Genomic DNA, 12066 nt, shown 5'->3' with positions numbered 1-12066 from the left:
GTGTGCGTCTATGTGTGTCTGTCAGAGTGAGGAATTAACCTTTTTACGAGGGCTTTTTGCCTCCTTGTTCTGACTTTAAGGAGTATTTATTGAATAATGTAATGGAACTTTTTATTGAACATTTGGAAATAGGATTTTACTTAGATTCACACACAGTTTTTGCTGATGTGGTGGTTAGTCTGCTGCTGGTATTATGGTGCCAACATTTTCTACTCTTTGAGAATTTATAACAGGCTGTTTTACAATAATTTTCAGTAGGCACAATTTACTGCCTCATATTTCTTTTTTAATTTAGAAAGCATTCTACCAGATTTTTACATTTTTTAAATGTATTAATAATTGCTTTTTTAGGATGCCCAGTCTGGGTGGAGTTTGCATGTACATGTTCCACCAAAAACATGTATAAAAACCTATGCCAAATCAATCAATGATCTGTTGTGGCGACCACTAACAGGAGCAGCCAAAAGACGAACAACAACAACAGTAATTGCATTTTTAGGCTTTTTATTTTTTTTACTTTACTTGAACTTTAGCATATTAGCATAAAGTCAAGGCCATAATGTTCAATAAAAGACTATTTTAAAAATGTTTAACTATTGGTTTGGTTTGGTTTTATTCTGACAAAACCACCTACACATAACACGGCATGTCTACACAGGAGGTGTTTCACTTTGCTGCACTTTTTAGTCATCTGTCTCAGATACTTCTATTTTAATCAACCCATCTGTCTACACAGGCCTATTTATGTTGTATTTTATACAATCCTGTCTCCTACAAAATTACAGTACATTCCCATACAACTAAATTGCATTGTCATTACGTTTCGAGGGAAACATATTTTCTCCCGGACTACGGTCACAGTTTTAAACAGTTTTAAACATTTTTAAACACGTGGTTAACGTTGCTAATTGAAACAAAACAAAACAAAAAATGCGACAAAACTACCGCATTAGGTTTAAGCAACACAACTATTTGGTTAGGTTTAGTAAAACATCATGGTAAAATGAGTTTACACCATGAATTAACCACAAAATGTTAAACATGTTCCAGTCATTTAATTATTAGATTTAAAAGAAAAACTAGAGAAAAGGAGATTTACTTTTTTTTTCCCAAGGAGATATTCTTGTCTCAGTTCCAATGGGAAGGTGAAGAAGGGGCCATTTTAGTAGGCCAGGTCTATTTTGGGTTATGGGAAATGGTGAGAACAATGTTTCTCCAATTTTTCATCTGACTAACAGATGGAGAGGGGGGATGTGGGGGCAGAGAGGGAAAGAGAAAGAGGAGGACTGGGGGTGGAAAGAATAGAAATAGAGGGCACCGGAGCTCATCCAGCATGTATCATACTCAGCAGCCAAGGGTCGCTTACTGAGTGGGAGGAAGATGGCCTTGGGTTCAGCCATGTGAGTGTCTCTGCTCAACACAGTGTGGATGTAGGTTCACTGACGGGAAAATACAATCCACAGAGTCGACAGGCGAGAGTTATAGAACATCCTCAACGTGTCCCCTCCTCTTCTCAAAAGTGAATATATGACTCTTTCAAAGGTAGAATAAGGTATGGATGAGAGGCAAGAGAAGCAAGTTACATCTACCGTGGAAATACAGTGTGACCTTCGCTGTCACCTTCAAGTCTGCATACAAATAATTGAGATGTATTCAAGGAGGAAAGGCTTGCCGGAGAGTCCCAACGAGAAAAGCTTTCTTTTTAAAAATAAATAAATAATACTAGAACAGACCAGAATACAAAATCAAACCGATGCTGCATGATAAACACAAAACAAACTTACATCAGCAGGCCTAACAGCCTAGATACATAACAAAACAAAGATATAATAAAACAAAAGAAGAAAATAATGAATAAATGAAATATTGTGAAGAGAGAAAAAAGAAAAAGAAAAGCTTGATCCTGCCTCATTTATACACATTCACTGTACTTAATTTTCTTTTTAATTAAGAACAAATCTTTAGAAAAGCTTTCTTAGAAGTCCTCATCATCGTGCATGGATATTTTCAATGGATTTTGTGGCGAAACTGTTTCACTTGTGAAATTGTTGTTAAAGATAAATATTTAGGAAAAGGAAGGTGTTGACTATTAAATTAAAAAAATGTAGATGTCTCACAATGCAGCCTTTTGTTCTTCAAGTCAAAGTGAGCATAAACAACTAAGGACTGTTGTTGCCTAAACCTAACCAAGTAGTTTTGTTCCCTAATCCTAACCAAGTAGTATGGTTGCCTAATCCTAACCAAGTAGTCTTGTTGCCTAAATCTAACCAAGTGGTCTTGTTGCCTAAACCTAACCAAGTAGTCTTGTTGCCTCAACCTAACCAAGTAGTCTTGTTACCTAAACTTAACCGAGTAGTCTTGTTGCCTAAACCTAACCGAGTAGTCTTGTTGCCTCAACCTAACATAGTAGTCTTGTTGCCTAAACCTAACAAAGTAGTCTTGTTGCCTAAACCTAACCAAGTAGTCTTGTTGCTTAAACCTAATCGAGTAGTGGTATTGCCTAAACCTAACCAAGTACCCAAGTACACTTAAAATTGTGACTGTAATCTGGGAAGAAATATATTTCCCTTGAAGCATAACTGAGAATGTAGTTTAGTTTTAAGGGAATGTAATTTTGTCACAGACAGGGTTGTGTTTTGGTTTTACAGCATGTTCACTGTTTGGCTGTCTCCCTATGTTTTTTTAGTAGAATTATTAACATTAACTCTGAAAATAACAAAATAAAAATAATGTAGCAAAGATAGAATTAGTCAGCCCTTTCATATTCACACTCATCCTTCTTTACTTCCCTGTACTCTAAAACAAATCCAGAGAAAGAGAATAAACTGCAACAGGAGCAGAGATGCAGCCACAAAACTAGTGCAAAAGTGCTAAATGGATGGTTCCTTGCAAGTCATAAATATTTCACAGCCATGATTTATTATATTGCGTGTGCAAGAGATATCTGGTGCTCTTGTTTTGGTTGAATCAAGTGCAACAAGATACATGTAGTCCCCATGTTTTCGAGCACATACTTTCATTTTTCTAATTTGTGTGAACTCATCAACCACACACTAATGTATTCAAAGTTTACATTGCATACGCAGAGAGGTAGAGAAAGGGAGGTGAAAAAGACAGAGTGGAATGAAGATGAGAGAAATAAGCGAATGGGTGGAAAAGAGATGAGTGTAGAAGTTAGGAAAAGAACAAAGTGAGAGGAAGGGAAGATATCTAAAAGTAAAAAAGGGAGAAATGTGTTTGGCTGCAGCACAGAACATTTCATTTTGATCTTTAGATTCCTGTTTACTTGGTTGTGAAGGTTACATCTTATCTTACTATTTGCATGTGCGTCAGTCATGTTCCATTTTTAGCTCTGATGCTGTTTATGATTAATTCAACTTTTATCTTTTCACAGCCAGCGAGAGAATCAGAGGATAATGAAACGCTTCGGGAATGTTGTTTTCCAGGCATTGTGGGGTTATTTTTCTGATGTTGAATGTTGTTGCATATGCAATCTGTCAATTATCCTGTGTGCAGATAAGTGGCAGAGAGTTCAACAGGTTTGATACCAATTTTCTCTCCAGTTGTTCTTATTGTTGGCATTTGGTGAACGTGTCCTCATACATCGGTTTGTATGATATCTTACAAAAAGTTATTCATCTTTTTTTATGCGTTTACCCTTAAATGTCCAGCAACACGTGTCAATTTCCGCTCAGTCTTTTCAAAATAAACTTCCATCTTCACAGGAAACAACTTGGTTAGGTTTAGGCAACAGCACTACTTAGTTAGGTTTTCGGAAAGATCATGGTTTGGGTTAAAATAACTATGGAAGTGACGTTATTTAAGTATGGAAGTTACTTTATGAATAAATCAATAATTGACTTCTGGTTTCACACGGGACATGAACGCCAGACTCCTGGTCGAAAGTCAGGTGTTTCTTGACCCAATCATCCGCCACAACCTCCTCCCTATGTGGCATTTGTCGCTCTTTATAATTCCTGCTTCAGGATTACATGGATTACATACAAATTGAATTTGTGGATACACGAAATACAGTGCATTATTTTTCATACTTATAGCTACAAATGGTATATGAGAACAGCCTGATGTGGTGCTCTTTCTAGGGAATGCTCATGGCTTTGGTTTAATATTGGAAAAAGTGACTTGACACACAAGACATAACTGCATTAACATTTGACTGAAACCTTTTTATGCCTAAACCTAACCTTGAAACTAATAATTAGGAGTTAGATTCCAAAAAGCATTGAAAACGTTGCTGTTTGACTGGTGAATCTCAAATCCCCCCATGCATTGAGTGTCCTAGAAAGGGAACAAAATTGGTAAATAAAACTTAAAGAAAAAAACATTTTACGAACAGGAATTTAGTCAGAGAGAAATTTTAATTTGTTCCTTTTTCAGTGAAAAATAATACTATTTTCTAAGAATTTGATAAAACAATGACCTATATAGGGAACATGGGTTTAGAATAAGATATTGGAATATTTAATAACTTCCATTTTGAGTGAACTATTTAATTGAAAGGTTTGAATGCCATCACATCATAGCTGGGTTTGGTAATAGTGTCAAGTAAGAAGTATAATCAGTAAATATTCCAACACATTTCAAGCTACACTCTTGCTGTACACACTCGGCATTGATTGACAGGTGAAGCTCTTCAGCTCCTGAAAAAAGTATGAAATTACAGTTTTTCAATATTTTTCTTTTCTTTGAAGAAGTTTTGAGTTTTCTCGAATTGAGCTAAATCAAGTTCCATGAAAGGATCGAGATCTACTGCATAATAAAAAACCCAGAAACGACCCGAGACTCTCTGGGGTTTAAGTCTGGCACAGAGATGCTAATTGGTCCCCGTCTATCTCTTTCTCTCTCCCTCCATTAGTGTGCGGGGGGATGATAAAGTGCACCATCACAACTGATTTAGGGGAAGCCAGAGTCTGTGATGAAGCTGCTTTCAGGGAGACAGACAGACAGACAGACAGACGGACAGACAGAGTTTATGAGGGGGAGGAAAAAGTGAAAAGAGCAGAAGTGAAAATTGGCAGAGATGTGAGCTGTTGTAGTGGAGTGTGACTCTGACTGTCTGAGTGCTGGTGCTAGAAATGGGACTTCATATGTGATTTTTTTGTAGGTGAGTAGAGGTTTCTCTAAAGCAGCAGAGACACATTGTGGGTAACACTTTGAAAGTCAAATTGATGCTGCCTAGTAAATGACTCTATACTCTGTCAGATTTGTAATGTTCCTTGTGTATCCTAAGGTATTTTGTGATAAAATGTTTTATAGTACAGTTAGTAATACTGAGGCGGCAACCTGTGAAGCCAATGCTGAAGTGCCTTAAACTTGCATTCTTTCTAACAGCCAGCAGGGGGCGACTCCTCTGGTTGCAAAAAAGAAGTCTGATTGTATAGAAGTCTATGAGAAAATGAGCCTACTTCTCTCTTGATTTATTACCTCGGTAAACATTGTAAACATGAGTTTATGGTCTCAATCGCTAGTTTCAAGTCTTCTTCAATACAGCATGATGTTCATTTAGTAAATTATGGTCCCATTTAGAGTCAAATAGACCATAAAGCAGGGGATGCTTTGGGGTGTGGCTACCTTCTGATTGACAGGTCACTACCACGGCGTTGTCCGGTCTGGGAGTTGTCCGTGTTTTCAGTTCATGAAAGTCAATTGTAACATTTCTGGTCACCAAAAAGTGTCTTATTCAGCGTTCGGTTGTACTTAGCTCCACCCTCTCGTGTCACTTCTGGTTGCAAAAAAACAAAATGGCAAAGGCCAAAATGCCGAACTCAAGGCTTCAAAACATTAGTCCACAAAGCAATAAGTGACGTCACGATGACTATGTCCACTTCTGATTTACAGTCTATGGATTTACTACATTTCCCAGGATTCCTTCAATGAAACATGAAGGGGATATTGACATTTTAATATAGCTAGCTCCCCGCTATTTTAACCATACCCTTACTTCCAAAAATAACACATCTACTAGCTGCAGTGGATGTTTTTTCTACACCATATCTCATCCCTATTCACACACACTTCTGTACTTTTGGTTTGGGGCCGTTATTCATGGTTAACCCTCAGTTTCAAGTCAGGGAAATCTTAATACTACACCAAACAATGATATTAGTATCCTCCCAGCTCCATAAAGAAATGCTTTTCCCAGTTTGGTGTGGAAGAATTTGAACAGAGCACTGACCTCAACGCCATCCAACACCTTTAGGATGAACTGGAACGTCAACTTCTTTCCAGGCCTTCTTGGCCAACGTTTGCGGTTATCAATCAGCAAATCCCGGCAGCTAGGTTCTAAAATCGTGTGGAAAGCCTGAAACCAGAAGAGTGGAAGCTGTTATAGCAGCAGATTAGTTGCAAAATCCTTGGATGGATTACACAATCAGACTTTGGATACAGATGTCTAAATACCCCTCTTCCTACCTGGCAACCACACACAGAGTTAAAATGCCTATATTGCATGGTGACTGAAAAACACACAAGGCTTAAACATCCCAAGTATACTGACTCACAGAGGAGGTTTTATGATGTTTATCTTTGTTGTGACATCTTTAACATAAATGTGAAGGCTATTTCTTCAGTTTTTCAGAAGGACTTGTGACTGAGCCTTTTAAAGCTTGGCTTTGAGCCCCTGGACAATTTGGTTATACATTCATGGACAAATCCAGGCGGGATTTCTCTGTCTCTGGATACTTTTAATCTCCAGTAAAGCCAAACTTTCAAACATACAGTATGAGCTTTAATCATACTTAATGTATGCGCATGCAGTTCATGCGAGGACTTCCATCTCCCAGTGGTGTATTTTTGAAATACAGTGTGGTTTGACTGCAGCCTGGTTTCAGTCATTGCTAGTTCACTAGATTAAAGCATATCTGCATGTTTGTCACTGATTGATGTTAGAAAGCGCAGCGCGTCCCCAGGCAACTGACAGCTTTGTTTCAACAACACGTTGCGAGGCAAATCCAATCAATTTCCACGCCACCGTGAACAAGTGGCACAGTGAAAACAGCTGCCTTCTACTCACATGACCACGTGTTGATTTAACTTTCTTTCATCTCTCCCATATTGCAATCAAAGAGGTTTTCATGGGGCCTAATGAAATGCAGATGGCAAACTCGGTTGATAATATAGATGAAAAAGCAAGAAAATTAGCTTCCGTCTTACAAGTTATTGATTCTGTAGAATTTCAAACAGGGACCATTTGTCACTGGGAAGGGCTCTAATCTCAGCAAATTCTGCACATGTGAGAAACGATATGGTTGATTCAGGCTGTGAGTTATTACATTAGCCACGCATAAGCAAGTTGTGTAAACAGTTTCCTCAGCCGTGCAGACTTGGAAGGTCCATTTGTTTTCTAGATGCAGCTCTAAAGCAAATCTTCGTCTTCGCCAATGGCATTTCCAATGCGTCCTCCTCTTCCTCTTTCACTCCCTCCACTAGCTCCTTTGCGGTTACCTCACTCATCGTGTGTTTACTTCTGCTGCTCGTTATTGTTCCGGATGACACAGTCTGCAGTCTGTGCTCTTCAAGACTCTTGTCTCATTTCACCACAGAGTATCTAAAGGTCATGCTCAGTAACACTGCTTAATACAGATTTTGTCAGTGGATTTCCAATGTGTCATTAAAGGCACAATGGGTAGGATTTGTCGGTTTGTAAACACAACATTCAAAGATAGCCCCTCCTCCTCGGCTCAACGAGTGGGTGAAAGCCAACCGCAGATTCACTCTCGTTTTGGAACGAGCCTTGTTGTATTTGTGTTTTTCAGCACTGCGTCCGCCACTTTCGTAGCTTCCTGTCGGATGAGTGCTTACAATCTGGCACCTGGTCGCTACGTTTTTGAAGAGGTTGACGCCCAGAAAAGTCCCAAACACAGCAAAATAAGAAAATACAGGCAGAGGACTGCAGGGTCTCTGCAGATAAAGACACCGCTGCACACTTCTTATGGGTCATAAGTAATGATCGAGAGGGATTATTGATGTATGACTATTTAGGCTAGATGCCGTGTAGGAAAATCACACTTTTTCGAGTCGGAAAAATGCAATATGTACAGATACTTAAAGTCTGCAGACTGTTTCCCTTTAAGGTTTTGAAATCTCAGTCTCGCTCTTCACTGCAGAGATTCCTAAATGTCAAAAATAGCACAACTGAATTAATTGGATATGGAAATAAATGCTCTATTATCAGGCCAAACATGGGCTGTTATTCTTTGTTCCTGAAAAGTTGAAAATTCGGCGATAAATGGACTTTAGATTGGTTCCAGACTTCTGAATTGCCGCTCACATCTCTGAGTCTTTCAGCGATTCAAATAAACAGGGCAGCATGCCCATGTACATATTATGCAATATACTGAACATGTGGTCACATATGCACAAAAACATTCAAGGCCATACATATATTACCATACATAAATAGACATGTGCACATGCTTACACCTACAGCAAATCCATACGTGCTCTATACTGTAGGTCTGGTATTGTGCTCGTTGACAGCAGATTACACGGTTGAAAAAACAGCCGAGCCAATCAGATCTTTTCAGGCAAGATTATGCATTTGGGCATCACATGCCAAACATGCAAAGGTATTTTTGTACATTTTTGTGATAATGATAACAATCCCACTGAAACATAATATGGCTGACACGATCATAATGTCAGATAGAATATATGTATATCAGGGCTATCACAGGCTATCAATTGGATGCTGTATTATCTTCAGTCTAACCAGCACACTATACATGTTTAACTTCATAAATAAGTCTGCAGTAACCACCTGATCAAGTCTTGTGACTATAATGGATATAGTAAGAATATATCAATGTAAAACCATGACAGATTTCAACTTGAAGCAAACTGTGGCACTGATCATTTTGAATCACTCCAACGAGCTTGTTTAATTAGCAAAGAACACTTAAAAGCACCTCTAAACTCAGCTGTTGTCTTCAGCTCACTGTTTAATCTCAAAAGTGATTTATTAGCCTGATGGTAGCATCAAACCAGACTATTGAAAAGGGTATAGCGTGTTAGCAACTACCTTGCTTTTTTGCCTGCAATACATTTCCAAGTAAACTAAATCCAACAATTGTCATATCTTAAAATCTTTCAGCTGAAGTTCCGCTGTGACTAATGAGACCTCCAGAGGAAATGTGAGGTGATTTGTTGAGAGAAGTCAATGTTAATGTAGCCTCCTCCCTGGTACTTTTTACACCTTGCCTTTATTCAAATGGTAGTTTAATGACATCTCCCGTGACTTCCAAATGTATTGTGAGATACAGATGCTAATCGGTGTTGATAATAAATTGTAATGTCAACCACTTAATATGCTGATATATTCCCCAAATGCCCCGGGATAATAAAACGAGCCCTTGTGTGTTCTTGCCAAAGATCGCTTGAAAAGTCGCATTAATTATACTAGCAGTAAATTTGGTTCATAACTTTCATAATGACCTTGCTCCCTGTCTTTGTCTTACAAGGATCAGTGATCTCGCTAATTAAATATATATAAAAATAATATCTTACCAGCTCAGGTATTACAGGATCAGCATAATGCTAATCGTTTCATTATATGGTTAAGTCAAAGAAGGTGACGGCCTGAGGTGTTCATGAAAATACGTGCCATCATAAGTTCATGATAAGACAGCAAACTACAGTTTCGGACAGCACGCTATTTCTTGAATGAGCAACTTGTGTGGCAATCCAGCCCGTTCTCTTTCCCAGGGCGACAAATACTGAGGCTTTGTCATGGCCGTCGGTGTGTGATACTGCCGCATAAGGCACCCTATAGCGCAAGTAAGAAGATCTGAAAAATGTCTGAAAAAAAAGTCTGAAAAAATGTCTGAAATAAAAGTCTGAAAAAAGAAATCTGAAAAATGTCCGAAAAAATATATCTAAAAAAATGTCCAAAAAAAAATCTAAAGAAATGTCCGAAAAAAAAAATCTGAAAAATGTCCGAAAAAAAAAAATCTAAAAAGTGTCTGAAAAAAAAAGTCTGAAAAAATGTCCGAAAGAAAAGTCTGAAAAAAAATATCTGAAAAATGTCAGACAAAAAAAGTCTGAAAAAAATATCTGAAAAATGTCCGAAAAAAAAGATCTAAAAAAATGTCTAAAAAAAAGTCTGAAAAAATGTCCGAAAGAAAATTCTGCTTTTTTTTCAGACATTTTTTTAGATCTTTTTTTTTGTACATTTTTTTAGATCTTTTTTTTCGGACATTTTTTTTTTTTTTTAAAAGTCAGAAAAAATAAAGATTTTCGAAAAAAAGATCCAAAAAAATGCCTGAAATAAAAGTCTGAAAAAAGAAATCTGAAAAATGTCTGAAAAAATATATCTAAAAAAATGTCCAAAAAATCTTAAAATGACGCAAAGGGTAACTAGAGTGGTTTTGATGCCGAAAATGAGTGACACCAAGCGGCGTGACCCAAGGGGCATGACAAAGCGGCGGTATGTAACGAGTTAGGATGAGAACATGTTGCACAATCAGCTGGTGACAGCTTGGCCTGAGGGTGGCGCTAGTATGCATTGTTAGTCACCGCTTGTGTTTCCATTTTTTTACGCAGAAATTCAAGATATAACCGAGGTAAAAAGATGATCAAAATTAATGATTGTTGACATTTTTAACAATTTTTTAGCAATATCAAAGATTAAATGATGTTGTTACACAGGCAAAGTCCGACAAATCTACATATCTCAGTCCAAAAATCAAACTCCATTCAATCCAGGCAGACCTTTAGATTGTTTATTGCCTGATTATAATACATCTGCAGGTGTCATTCACTACTCCCTGGCTACCCTGGTCAGGCAGAGAGGAGAACTCACTGTTGTCAAATATATGTATTTTTCTCTTGACTACAATCGCCTTGAGTTGAGAGGTTTTTTTTTTTCCAACCAAACCTTGGCAGCTGAGCCAAAAAGTTAATTTTGAACACTGTGTTAAGCTCCTCACCAGCACTGCCAGACACTCAAGTTTCATCAGAATTTCTGCTCTGAGCTTTTTATCCATCTGCCTGTGCTGGAGATGGAGAAAAACATTCTCCTGTCCTTTCCTCTTGAAGGAATGATGTGTTTTGATACAAATAATAATGTTGACAGTCCATGCAACACAATGTCCTCTATGATGGTTTAGCTACAAATCCAACAACTGTGCACTGTGACCGTGGCAATGGAGGATGTATGTCATTGTACCCTCAGGGTTTTGTTGCTCATCCTGCATCACACTTTTACCAAAGGAGATTATAGAACTCTCCTTCAAGAATGCAGCCATTTGACCCACAGATACCCAACATGAAGAGATACTTTATGAACGATATTTCATGTAACAGCCAGCCATGACATATTTCCAAGTATGACATTCCTGATAAGATGTCATGTTACATATACTGTATGTGGTGAAAGTAAAATATGAAAGTAAGTAGGAGGTATATCTCAACAACAAGACCAGATGCCCACAGCAAAAACATTGATCTAAAGGCAATATTTTAAACATCACGGCACTATTTGCTCAGTGAAATCCTGTTTATTGTGACATTCAGTGTTCTTGTCCCTTGATGGAAAGACCACGAGAATACAGGTGTTGTGTTGTTTACAAAATTAGCCGCTTGCCAAGTGCCTCCACAACAGAGCATTAAATCACAGCGGCATTCATCACTAATGCATAGCTGAGCTGGTTGAGATGCCCAGAATCAATCACCTAAATGGGAGCATGAAGGCATAGAGTGTGCCATTAAATGAGTTGTATCGGCAGCTAGGCTCACTGCTCACCTCAGAGAGTAATCAGCATCACCGCCGGAAGGGAGAAAAACAATTTAACATACAACATGTGTTTAATCGCTCAACCCTAAACTAGTTTTCAAACCACAAGGTGTAGTGACATATTGCCTTTTTACACTGGTAGTAATAGTAAGTGGTGAATAATAAGTCAAACAGATGAAGTGTTAAACCTTTTGTTCCATTAATAATCAGAACGGCAGCCCAATCAAAATATCAATGACTTTGTGACAACACATTCATCAGTGCTTTTGTGAGAACCTGCCATCATTGTTGGAACGCCACAGTGCGACATCGAA

Source organism: Sebastes umbrosus, chromosome 17 (assembly GCF_015220745.1).
Source record: "Sebastes umbrosus isolate fSebUmb1 chromosome 17, fSebUmb1.pri, whole genome shotgun sequence".
In the NCBI taxonomy this organism is placed as follows: Eukaryota; Metazoa; Chordata; class Actinopteri; order Perciformes; family Sebastidae; genus Sebastes; species Sebastes umbrosus.
Note: the sequence above shows the minus strand (reverse complement) of the source record.